Genomic DNA, 13,903 nt, shown 5'->3' on the forward strand with positions numbered 1-13,903 from the left:
CATCTCAGAAGCAATTCAAAAGGAACCTGCTAGAATTCTGCAGTTTATGTAGATACTTATTTATAGAAAAACAAAGGAAGTATTTTCTGACAAGTGGAGTGGTGAGATATTAAGAAACCCCACTGCCCAGTAGCTAATTAGAAGTATACAGCACGGAAGTCCACAGATGTGTCTCCACAGCCTCCTTCAGAAATTAAGATACATTACCTAAAAATCCTATTACAGCCTTGCTGATGTTCCTGTGGCTGAATGCAGCACACACCATGACAGATAAAAGATATTTTTTTAGGTAAGGACATAATGCTGTAATGGACACCTCTGGAAGCCTTTGTCCCTTCCATGAGCAGAGCATTTGGAAAGGAAGAAGATCAGGGAGTGGAAAATTTAAAGATACAAAAAGGCAAGAGCAGTTAGAATGCCTTCAGAAGAGGCATTACTTACTTTAATTTTGTCTCAGCTGTTTTCAGATGCAAAGCAGAGTACATTAAATGTGGAAAGTGGCCAGGCTGTAGTTGGCTTTCACTCTGACTGGCAACTTAAACAGGTTGACCTCCCATGCATGAGTCTCTCCTCACATCTAACTGTTCACACATGACACAAGTCAGGGCTAGCAGGAAGCAACCTTATTCCCATGCTGCAGACACATGCCAAGAGCTCTTAAGGAAATAAAACTAAATCTCTAGGGCTTGGTAAGAGGAGTTACAGATCCAGGTTGTGCTCAAGGAGGCTTAACTCTTTACTCTCTAAGTCACTGTTAATTCACACATGGATTACTGTAAGAGAAAAAGAAAAAGCACCCCAACTCTCAGTTATATGGGTTGCTTTGCATTTAAGCTTTAAATTTATCCTTAGACTTTCCTGACTCCTGTCTCTTTCATCCTTCTTTCCTACCCTGCTCTCTCTGCCATTTCATTTTCCTACCAAATCTGCATTCTGCTGGATTTTAACTTCTACTTTTCCCTGTGATTTTGATCTGCACATAGGGAAAGTTAATGATCAAAACCAGCAACTAGTGATATGTAAAAGCTGCTAAAATGAGCTGAATTGTGCAAGTAGACAGGTAAGAAATCTGCCTTGTATCTATTTACTTCTTCCACAGCAGATTGGTCAATTTGCTATAGGTAGGAAGATGTTCAGCATAATTCTAAAGCACAGATTTCCATCCATCCTCCTCCACTAATCTTCATGAGCATTTGGCTTGAAGGAGTCATTATATCCCAAATTCATCTTGCTCAACCTCACTATTATGCCTTTTTATTAACATCTGTGATGTGACTGAAGCATTCAGGATTTCTTTTGTAACCTGTACCAAACCTAGCTACAGACATTGATGATAAATGAAGCACCAGGTTGTATGTGAAACATTATTACACAATACATCAGTTTTATGCCAGAGTTACTGATGTTTTCATGGTCTCTCTATTCAGAGGAATGGGCCTGTGCTCACAGGAGCTTCATAGTTTGAATAGCAAGCATCTTTTAGATTGACAAAGTAATTTATAAAACCTGCATTGTGACTCAAGGCCAGTTATGTAAATCAGTTTTCTTGAAGTGAGAGTTGCTGTTGCTTTCTGTTGATGAGTGTGGTCTGCAAGTTCTCTGGAGAAACTCCTAATCCTTACCAATTATTTTCATATGCCATAATCAGTGTAAGATCCCACAAATTTCAAGGCACAACACCTGCAACAGCTGCTCTGAGTTATGACAAAATGCATGTTTCCTACTTTGTCCCAACATAACCTGAAAAATAAAGGTTGAGATAAAGCAAAGAGTCTTCAACAAAGTATTTCTGATCCCTCTTCAGAAACCTGAGTTCAGCTGGTTGGCACTTTGTTAAGCTGAAGAAAATAAGTCAAATATAAGTGAGTAACTGCTGATTTTTTTTTTCTCCCCTCTAAAATATGTTCTTGCATACCTCTTAAATGTATCTCCCAGATGTAAATCAAGGAAAATTTGATTTAATGCACAGAGGTGACCAGCTGCCAGCAATGCCAGATTTGATTAATTATCTCAAACTCATCATTGCTCCAATTCTTCCTACATGTTCCTTCTTTTTTTCTGTATTTGTCACATTTCCTGTCCTGTCACTTTGCCAAAATCCTGATTAACTGAATGAAGAGACAACCCAGCAATGCTATTGCAGGACATCATGTTGTGTTCACTTGCTGGCTTTGTTACCCAAATGCAAAGCAAGTTCACTATAGAATTAAAGTTTGGTCTTGAAACTTCAGTGTGACAAAGCTGCTCTGCAGTGTTTCCTTAATCTGAAAACAGGAAAACTGGAAGTCCCAGCAGTTTACCATTACAAACCACACAACCCTAAGCTGGTAACAACACATTGCCTCAGGTTTCTCTGTGGTTCAAGTTTCTTCTGTTATTCTAATGTTCTACTAAGACATGAAACTGTATTTCAAGATAACGTTAGGAAAATGGTTGGAAAGTTCTAAATCCATCTCAAATCCTAAAATATCCAAGTGGGAATGTATTCTATTGACTGATGATGCTGGAAATAATGGAACAAATTCCCTTTTGGTGTGAGGCTAAGCAGAATGGTTCTGAATCACCCTTTCCTTCCTGCCACTGAAGCAGCGAGGGTCTTACCAGAAACTACAAAACTCAACCCACTTCCCTCTGAGCCTGTTGCAGTCTCTGGTTTATTCGTGGGAGACAGGAATTTTCCATATTTTAAGATTTTACTGTGTTCCCATTAAATACTCTGTTTTGATCTCCTTTTATATTCAAAAGGAAGAAAGATGAGCTTTCAAAAGACTTTGTTTATCAGAAGATATTATCTAAGAAAAGCAGCTGTAAGATTTAAATAACTTCAAGTGGACATTCAGAGATCTGCAAAGCATTCAGTCTTTTCATATTATTTAACTAGTGTAGGACTCATTCAAACAGCCATGAGAGACTAGAAAATGTATTTCTAAATTAATGAGAAAGTTATTAGGAAAAGATGTAGTAGGTTGATGGAGATAACCTACCTACACTCTCTTAATTTTCTTGTTTCATGTTGAGCTAATTAGGACTTTCAAATGCAACACTATTTCACAGCATTTGCATTCTAAGTGCTGGAGAGAGAACAATGACTCAGATGAACAGGTTTGGAAATTAGCGTATTGAAACTTTAGGAAATGTTTAAACATGAGGGGAATAAGAGGTACCATTTATAGGCTAGGTAGCTATGCTGCTGAAGAAGACAAAGGTAAGTAAAAGGTACTTCAGCTTGGTGCTTTCCTAAAAGAAGATCACTTGAAAATAGATTAGTAGATATTGCCTATGATCTGCATGAGGCCCAAAACTTTATTTAGTATCAGGCCAGAAGACAAAGAACTTACCTGTTATGACTTCATTTTTAGTCCTACCTACTATGTGTCTTACACTTTGCAATGATAGATAGATAAAGTCTGTCCTCTAGCATCCTTTCTGCCCTCAAAGAAAGGAGCCTACTGGGCAGAAAAAGCAATAAATTGTAACAATGACAAGATCTTACATAAATGCTATAGCAATTATGCCTGTAAACTGCTGAATTATTCTGGGGGCCTGATAGTGAGAACATATACACATATACATGTAAGCATATATGCAAAGGAGCATTAGTCCAGAACACTAAGTACAAAGTAGTTACACATGTAGTTTGTGCAATATTTAGAATATATAAAAGATTTGTTCTTTATTCCTATTTTCATGTTTTTGTAGTAATGTTTGGCAAGCAATGTAATACTGATAGTTACTTATGTATACATCTAGTTTTTGAGACAGCATTAGTCTTTCTGGCATCCCAGGAACTTTAACATCCTTGCCTAAAATATACACATAACCACTTAATTACAAGAAAATCTAACTCCAGTCTTTTAATATGTAAATTTACCAATGCAACTATAAAGTAATGCATGAAATACCTGCAGATTTCCTTTATGTTCTTTCCAGCTTCAAAGGAAATAATCTGCCAGATGACATTTACAGCCACCAAAAGATTCTCTATTATATATGGATATGAGTATTAGAAGACTGAGCATCAAGAGTGAAAGATGAATGACCCTGAACTAAAAAAAATTATTATTGTGTCCTCCTTTTCTTCCTGTAGCTTGCCAGGAAAGTTAAAGACACAGTGCATTTTACTCTGAAAAACTTACTGGCTTAGCACAGCATGCAAGTAGCATAAGCCTTGCTTGATTTTTTTTCTTGAGAGCTTTAAAATTTAATTTCATGTAGCAACTTGCAAGCCAGTCTCAGAGTCAACAGAGTATTTCAGTTGCCTGGAATAAAAGCAAATCCCAAGTCTTATGAATGTAAAGGGACTAACTTTATTTCAAAACTTGATATACTTAGAAGTTTTTTGTATATTTCACGGGTTTCATTCTTTGGCCTGAAGAAAAAATAAATTGTCTTTCCCTGTAAGTGCTTTAATATAAATTGTCTTAACAAGCCACCAATAATTCTTCTTTCCAATCAAAATAATGAAATCTTGAGATGAGCACCTCAAGCAAATACTGTTTGCATGCTGTACTGACCACCCAGCTGATCCAATGGGCACTTCTCACAGCAGTATATTTTTTAGACTTACCATGTCGAGTACTACTTGGCGGCTGGCTTTCAGTATGCCTTCATTCATTAACATTGTAGATTAGATGCTGGGTTTTTTTCATTGGACTTTAAACAATATTTACTTACCTCTATGAAAGTATCAGTGGTCTTAGCGATAGCTAAAAACCCAAGTGAGTTGCTCAGTGATCATGGACCAACCTCAAACTTACTCTCAGACTGTGTGGTACTTAGTTACCAGCTGTGGTTAAACCATGACACAATGGTATGCAGGAATTACTGAACACCAAAAAATCACTGCTTTTCCTTCCCCCTTCTAAAAGATAATGTGTTGGTTTTCACTAGCACCAGAAATGGCCAGCATCTCCTGTAATTCCTGTTAGTTTTATATCAGCCAGCATTTGTAAAAGCAGTCAAAAATTTGCATATTTACCTGACCTTGGTGGAGTCCCGCCACAGACTTTACTACACACGACTGTTTTTCAAGCAGGTTTGCTCTTGGATGTCCTCAGCCACTTGCCCAAGAGCCGTGACAGCCACCACATAGTGCACAGCATCTAGCAGGAAAACAGCTAATAGACCAAGAGACAGTTCCTATGGATCTCTAGGTAAAACAACCTTGTGTTGCTGGCATGAACAAACTGCTGGAAAGAAAGCTCTGCTCTGCAGGAAAGAAAGAACTACACTCTGTTTTGTGCGTGTAAAACACTGGAGCAGGTAGCCCAGAGAGGTTAATAAGTGCCCGCAGTCAGGTGGGACGAGGCTCTGAGCAATCTGATCTAGTTGAAGATGTCCCTGATTACTGCAAGGGGATTGGATTAGGTGACCTTTAAACCAAATTCCTTCCAACCCAAATGACTCTATAATTTTACAATTTAGGACAGGAAGATTTTCAAAAAACCCAAGTCCCACAAAAATGTAAATAAATATGAAGAAAATATTAATGTTGCTTTTCAGTTCAAGGAAGCTTCCCCAAAACATTAATAACTTTTAGTCCATAGCACACAAAAACTTTGAAATAAAATTATTTTGCACCAAAATTGAAAATGAAGGCAAGAATATTGAAATGGGACTTTTTCATTTTGGAGACAGATAATCATCAAAATCAAGTATTTTTCACAGTCCTTTTCAATATATGGCATTCTCCAATTTGCAGTAGTTTTGCTTGAAGTGGAAAAAAAAAAAAGAAATCCCAAACCCATAGACATACCTGTCTGGCTTGTAAGCTAATTTCTGTTTTAAGGTAGGTTTTTAAGCTACTTGTGTGTTGAAGTAGCTTCCAAAAACTAGATGTTCAAAAAAGTAATGATTTGGGCATTTTGTGCAGGTTTTCAATTATTCTTTGGACAGCCTTGCATGAAGAGGAATAAAAGAAGACACAGGAGGAAATTGATTGTGTTACCTACTTATATTCCCAGTTACAAGACAGCTATTTCTTGCAAAGCAAAAAGGGAGCAGAGTAGATAAACCTGCCATTTCCTTCTGTCAGAGAATTTCCAAACCTTGTCACTACTTGAGGAATGGATTTGTGCAAACCCTGGGATTTACCTGGGTTTGCAGTATTCATGGGATTTGTATACATCCCCCATCCCATTTGTATGTATCTGTGGGCTTCAGACAAACTCTAGCAGCAAGAGTTCTCCAAATGCAGCAGTGTTTCAGGTTCACTTAGCAATAAAAGCAAGTTTGCTCTTTGTGCTCCCTCTTACAGCAGCACAGTAATGAGGCAAGTGCTAGAGCCAAGAAGAGCAGAGCTGGAATGTAGCTACAAAGAACATACAGAATTATTTTAAGATACAGAATTATTTTAAGAATATTTAAAGAATATTAAATATTTAAGAATATTTAATATTATTATATTTATCATTTGGTCAGTACTGACCAAATGATATCATAATGGCTGAGTTCTTCTTAATATATACCACCTGCCCTGAATTCAACATTTAGTATTTCAGGAGATCACATCCCACCATTCCTGAATTAAAAATAGCTCACTGCAGGGGCAAATTGTTTGCTCTGCTATACCCTCCTCTAGCCATATGGGGTATCCTGTCACCAGACCTCCTACAGCCTGCTCTCTTTACCACAAGCAGTTTACTCCTTCATTACAAACATCGAAAATATAAAGTGTGGGTGAAGGATGAAGCAGGATTCGCTTGTTCTCAGAATCACAGTACTGAAGGACTTGTGAATTAGATCCTTTTTTTAGCCTAGAATTGCCATTATAACCCTTCTCTGTATAGTTGTTGCTGGTATTTGCTCCATCAGTTAGTTTATGAACCCACCAACATCCTACATCTTTTGTGTAGTTGCTGCTAAATGAATGTGATCTGGATTTAACTTGGAGCTCTTGCAGTTGTTTTCTTCCTGACCTTCAGAAGGGAGCTGATTTCTCATTATCTTCCTTGACCTAAATAATTCAGGAATTAAAAGGAGAAACACTAAGGTCCAGGACACCGGCTGAGAGATATTAATATGGAGCCTGGAACCCTGCTGCCAAGACCCTCCCAAGGAAATTAATTTTCCAGGACACCACATCTTCAACCACACACTGCTTTCACTATCAAAAGGACAGCTCACCTACAAGAAGTCTGCACAGTATAGTCATCTAGCCTTTAATTTGTGCATGAAAATTAAATATAAGCTTTAGTTTCACTTATTTCTTATGCAGCTGAAATAGGGGATAGGAGTAGGGACAGAATTTAGATTTAAAGAGGGTTTAGTGAATTGTATTGGATTGAATTGCAAAGGTTTAAATGGGCTTATCAGCCAGTCAGGCAAGCAACCTGAGGAAAGGATAATTCACTGTGCAGCAGTGCTGCTAAAAAGGGCTGCATCTCATGAAAGGTCAATGACCTTTTGTCATACCTTTGGCATTCATCTTCTAAACCACTGTCTAATTCTTCTAATTTGCCTAGTTGTGTTCAGCAATCCCTTTGTGCTTTCCAAGACAGTTCTTGCCCGCAGAGAGTCCCAGAGCTTTTCTCTGGGAGCTGAATGCTACACACGTTACTTAATGTCCCCACAAAGGCATTTTCCATTAGGGGGCCCTTAGGCTTGTTGAGATTTATTAGCATGCAGAGGTGGGCAGCATCTTGAGCAGTGGAGAGGCAGCAGACACCAGCTGATTGAAGTCCTCAGCAAGTCACTTCACATGTCATACGTACTAAACACCTACCCTACATGCTTGCTGTAGTAAGGGGTGGAAATGTTCCAGCCCCTGAAGATCTGGATTCAACCTATCTAAAGCATCAACAAAAAATTTTCCCTTTCTTCCTCCATTCACCTTCCTTTCTTTATGAATTCACCACAGTTCTCTCTCCTTACATCTCTTCATGTCTCATTTCAACAGTGATAAAAAACCATTCTTGCCTTTTGCTTTAGGGTCTTCTTTTTTTTATAAAAGTGTGCCTTTTCATTCAGATGACTTCAGTTCTATTATTTGTTTGGCTATATCTCTTTTGTTGTCCTAATTACTGCTCCTTGCCACATAATTTTCCACTTCCTTTACATATATATATTATTTTTGTTTCATAGCTTTCTGTCTCTTCAGTCCTTGTTCCATTTAGTGTTCTCATTTTCCTCCGTAGACCCACTCAAAGTTGTTTTGATAATAAACTCAGAAGAACATGTTACACTGTGGTAACACATTAGTCTGACTAGTCATAGCTACAATACACTTTGTCCTTTGATGGAGTCCAAGGTTTCAAATAGTTTTGACCCCAAAGGGAACAAAAATTCAACCATTTAAAATGAGTTTCTGGAAACTATGTACTATATATCTACAATTTTTAAGGGAAGAAACATATGGTGACCTGGTTTGGAATCAGGAGATTCAAGAAGGTATTCAAGAAACACTTGCTCAAGCAATTACAAAATGAAACATCATAACAATTTTAATGAAAATTTTAACTGTCATTTAAGGTGATGTTTTGGAGGAAAACTCATACAGTGAATGTTACCACCTCCAATTGTGAGCTTTCAAGATGAGCTACTCAAACTGAAAAAGGTGCATATTGCCATTTTTGTAGTCATTGGATAAATATACATTGGCTAATGTCAAGTTTGACACCACAAGAGCATGGCTTTATCTTGGGTACACACATCTGTGAAGGTCATTAGTGCTAGACATGAGATGCAAATGGCACCACGGACTCACCTCTGGTGGAGCCCTTCTGTGTCCCCTGCAGCACTCGTGCTTCCAGTGTGCCCTGGGCTGGGCTCACCAGGGCTGTGCCACTTCAGGCCCCCATGGGAAGGCCAAACTGTCCCCACAGGGCACACACAAGGCAAAAGTCAGTGCTGTGTCCCCACAGTGGCTCAGGAAGAGGTGTCAGTTTTGAATGCTTGGTGGATTATATGGGCTAAGTAAGGTACCAGTGCTGATGCAAGCCCTGAGTAGGCACTGGGGACCTACACCCCATGCTGCCAGTGATCAGCTATTAGATCAGTTATTAACTCCAGATGCAGGATTTCATCTCTGACTTGCCTCCCTGGGCACCCACCTGTTCTCCCTCCTACCTTTGTGCCTGAATAGACAGCGCAGCGAGTCTTCCACAAACTTAATGTGTTCATGTGCAACTGGGAATTCCTTGAGATAGGACTCTTTTTATCTAGACATCTTTGGCTCTAGATACAAAGGAAAATATCCATTCAAGCATTAGAATTACTACTAAACGAATTAGCAACATCAAAACCAAGACGACACATAAGGTCTCACTATCCTAGTTGTTCCCCAGATTTCCCAGGAGTAGATTACAACAAAAGAAAAGTAATTCCTAGAAAAAGTTCAAGTTTTAAGACAAAATTTTAAGTTTTGCAAGCCACTGGAACGGAACAAATGACAAATTCACAGCTAGAACCCTTTTGTATTTCTGTTTAGCCTTACTTTGTTGGAGTGTTAAATCTTACAGGTAAAAATCTTTCCTTGCAGTTTAAGACCAAATCCTTTTGGTCTTAAATTTTACAGAAGTGTCATGAAGTAGATTCTTTCACATTACTGTTCCTGAAACATCATCTTTGCTGTAAGATCTGCCTAAGCTTCAAACCTGAAGAAAGAGATACAAAGTAAAAAAGCCCGCCAAAAATGTGCCTTTTTTTTTTTTACCTACACACATTTTTTTTAGGATAATGTAACAGTTTTAAAAATTGAAATATATCATTAGCTTTTCCTAGTCAATATGCAAAGATACAATAGCTGCACTACTCATTGTAAAAAATATAGATCACAAAATCTTCAATCTGGAGATCAGTTTCTGGTCCTAAATATATTTTGTTGTGAAATATTAAATTCTTCTAGCCGTGGAAACTGTCACCAATTGTCCATTTGATTTTCTTAACTAGACAAATCAGTTACTAACACCAAATTATTTAGTGCAGAAAAAAGAAGCAAGAAAGTCTTCTTTCAGTTCACTTGCTGAGTGAATAGGAATCTGCAATGAAGTCTTACAATAAAATAAGAAAGTGGCCTAAATTAAGCATAGAGCATAGAGCAAATGATGCTCTTTTTTTCTGGCAGGTTTTGCCAGATAACTGTGACAAACTTAGAAACTTTAGACTGGTGTATCTCCACTATTCCCACTCTTGTACGAAAAACAGAGGGTATGTGACAGTTAAAACCAGATGTAAACAAATAATTATATAAGGATAAGGGCTATTCCATAGTAAGTTATTCAGTATTTTTGAACATATTTCCCTTCACAGTGAAATAAAAAGAGCCAGTGCTGTCCTCAGCTTGATGAATTTTCCTGCTAGATGAAGGTATTTAGGCCCTAATCCCTCACTGATGCATGACTGCTGGGCACATTACATGAGAGGAGACTCCTTTTCCCCTGTGCCCTGATCCCAAAGATCTTGCTGTCCTTCTGCAGCTGTCACCTCTGTACTTTGTTGTTTTCTACTACACATAGGTACCAGGCCAAGGAGGCTTTTGGAGAGGACAGTGGAGATTATTGGCACTCACAAAACTGCCATCAAAATGCTGGGATGTTGTCCTTGTCCAAACATTTAGAACCTGGTGTGCAACAAACAACAATTTCTGCTGCCTATTCTGTAGGGAAGCTCTGCTCGGGTGTCCTGTGCTCCTCTCCCGGCTTGCCTTAGGCACTACTGTCGGCAAACAAGCATTAGCTGGCATTTTCTTGTTCAGAAAGAGACCACCAAATGCTGTCCGTGACAATGAAAGAAATAATTTGCTAGGACACATCTCAAGCCTGTATTCAAAGTGTCACATTTAAATATGTGTAAGGTGCCAGAAGTATCATTTGGTATAAGCCTGTGATGCATAAAGTCTTACATATTTCTTTTTGCTCATGTTTGTTTATATCTCGGAGCAAGGTAAGACAGCAGTAGCTTGATCCAAGTTTTACATTCCTCTGACATTAGGAAGAACGTTTTCAGAAGAGTTGAACAGTTCAATGGCTTACTTGTCCCTTTCCCTCCTAGGAAATGAGATGCTACTATGGTTCCAGATATGGTTTTTTTTATTCAGTTCAGAGGTAATGGACACAAGCAGGTAAAACAATCCTTGCCCCTCTCTGTAATCATCTGCACTGAACTAAATTACACCAAATTGTTCAGCTTCTGGAAAACAAGGTAAGAAGAAAATCCCTCTGCTAAATCAGCTGATTAATGGATGGAAAAAAAAAAAAAACCCAACAAAATAAAACCAACTCCAAGCTGGTAGCTTGGAAGATCTGAAGATCACTTTTGTGGTTTTTTCACCAAACAGAATAACCAGTTCCAAGATTCTGTCTCTCTTGTTAATATTCTGGCTTTATTAAATCTGTTCATATCTACTAGATTTTACGAAACTTAGAAATGCAGAATGCTCAAAATCTTCAAATTTCTACCTGCAACAGTTTCTGGATCTATAATTTTAGACCTTACTGGCTGATGGCTGGGAAGGGGTGGCCCAAGACATGAGCTGTACCCTAGACTCCAGTGAATAAGCTGTGTACTTGCAAATACACTGTTCCAGTTGGAAAAGATGCTATAATTTCTATGAAATGGAGGTAGACAGGGGAGAAAAACAAAGACAGAGCAAAAATTAGTTAAGTACTAATACAAAGCCTCACAAATGAGGGCTTCACTTAGAAATTGAATATAATCATATATAAACATATTTTTCTATTAGTGACCTCTGGAACATCTCAGCACTAAGTGGTGCTGGTGTACAGCAAAAGAGAGAGCCTTATACTTCTGTAAAAAAAGGAAGCAAGGCCATGTTCCCTCTTCATACATCATCAGGCAGTAACAGGAAAGAAAGATTACAACATCTGAGACACAAATATCTGTGCATGTCTAATAGTTCCTGTCAGAGCTCCCTTAAGGCAAACTTAAATTAACTAACTTGAGATTCTGAATGATGCAACTTCATGCCCAATCTAACACTAAAAAGAGGCCCTGATGATGGAGCACTAGTCAGCGATAAGGAAACAAGATTAAATATAGAGTTAGTCCTCCCTAGCAGAGACGGGCAGGTCAGGCTGACTGAGATCCAGAGGAACAAAAAGTGCATTTTCATTTTAAGATGGTTTCTCAGGTGAACACAGCATGGTCTGCCTAGGAGCTGACAGCAACAGGACATCCATGATCCACTCCCATGCACAACAACCTGTGACGGTGTCGAGTGCCTACAGGTTGTGGAATGTTCCAAGCATGGAGCACATAAAGCTGTCAGGTGCGGTAGTCACAAATCATTCAGCTTTCAGCTAGGAAGCTGAGGGGAGTTGGCACTGGAAAGAGACCACTTTGGCAATTGGCGCTGGAAGAGACAATCTGTGGCAGCTCAACATGTTTTTCTAAGCTGATACTGAAAGCAACTGCCATGACAATAAGGATTAGGCAGGCAGCTGATATATTTGGCATGCATATCTAAGCATATCAACGGTGCTAACGAGGCCCCTTCTTTGCCGAGATTGCTGAGGGTCAGAACAGACCATGTACAAACACACCCTCTTCTCTATCAGCACCATTAGGAATGGGAGTCAATAGTTAAAATATCTTGCTAGTGACAATCAAAATCCAGATTCAAGTCTGCATTCAGAAAGCCACCAACAACTTGTCTAAGGAGAAGGAAAAGAAAAAAAAAAGGGCTTTGTATACAAATGGTTCATTTTCTTCTGCATCAGCAGATGGTGCTCTTCATATTCTCTCAGAGGTTACTTCTAAGCACAGTGCTTTTATGCCCAGGGCTGAAATCTCTAAGTGCTTTTTCCACACTCCCTTCTTCATCTCCTTAAATTGCCAGACCTTCTTCCCTCTAAGGTGGCTGGACAATAATCATATTCATGCTCAATGGGTTCAGTCAGGAACTTTAGGATTATCTGTCATGGTAAATAACCAAAGGAGGCAGAGAACATGTGGGATTTCTGTGCCTTTCTGGAAGGCTACCACTCGGTAAATACTAATGTGATCCTTCTTTTGTAAGTGCTTCTGAAGGCGTCTCACCATGCTTCTGTCCATGGCTGTCCTGAGTAGCAGAGTGACACCACCTCTCACAAGTGCTTGTGGATGCACAGTGTTTACAGCCAGCATATAAATTTGGCATATCGGAGGCGCATGAAAACCGCCCTGCACACCCCTGTAATACCACTTACTCCTGTTAGGCTTCTCAGAACCCTAAACACTGCAAACAGTCACATTCAGATAAAATTTCCAAGTGCAGAATGAGGGAGAACACATCCTAAGAAAGCAGCACAAACACCATCCCATTTTCTGATACCCAAAACAGGGACATGCATGATCTATCCAGCAGCAAAACTAGCTGTCCTCATCTTGACAAGCAGGCACAAATGCCCTTTCCATACTCTGGAAATGGAGCATCTGGGCATTTGTTCCACTTTATTCACTGAAACTCAGGCAGATGATGGAATATCATGTGGGCTGTAAATAGGCTCACAGGCATGATGAAAGAATCAATTTCTGGGATAACAGGAAGAAAATAACTCGAAATATACATACACATAAATCAAGGAAGATGGCACACTTGCATGAAAGTGCTATAAATGATGCACTCTGAAAAAAACCTCTGTCGTTTCTCAGTCGCCTTTGAAATCTATAGACTTCTATAAACAGCATTCTCTCTTCATGGCTTCCTTCTGAGTTTGGCTCTAGAAATTTCTCTAAAGACAATGTGTTGTATGAAATGATGTAAATTATTAAGAGACTTGGAAAATGCAGCTAGTCCACAACAACAGTAGTAAGACCACAAATGACAAAAAGTGGCACTGACACCACTGAGGTAGCAATACACTGCAGTACTTGTCCATGAGTTTCCCCACCAGAAGGGAAACAAACTAATAAAAAACATGAGCCACAAGTTCACCCCCACTCAAAAAATCTCCAAATCTCAGGG

Source organism: Motacilla alba, chromosome 1 (assembly GCF_015832195.1).
Source record: "Motacilla alba alba isolate MOTALB_02 chromosome 1, Motacilla_alba_V1.0_pri, whole genome shotgun sequence".
Classification (NCBI taxonomy): Eukaryota; Metazoa; Chordata; class Aves; order Passeriformes; family Motacillidae; genus Motacilla; species Motacilla alba.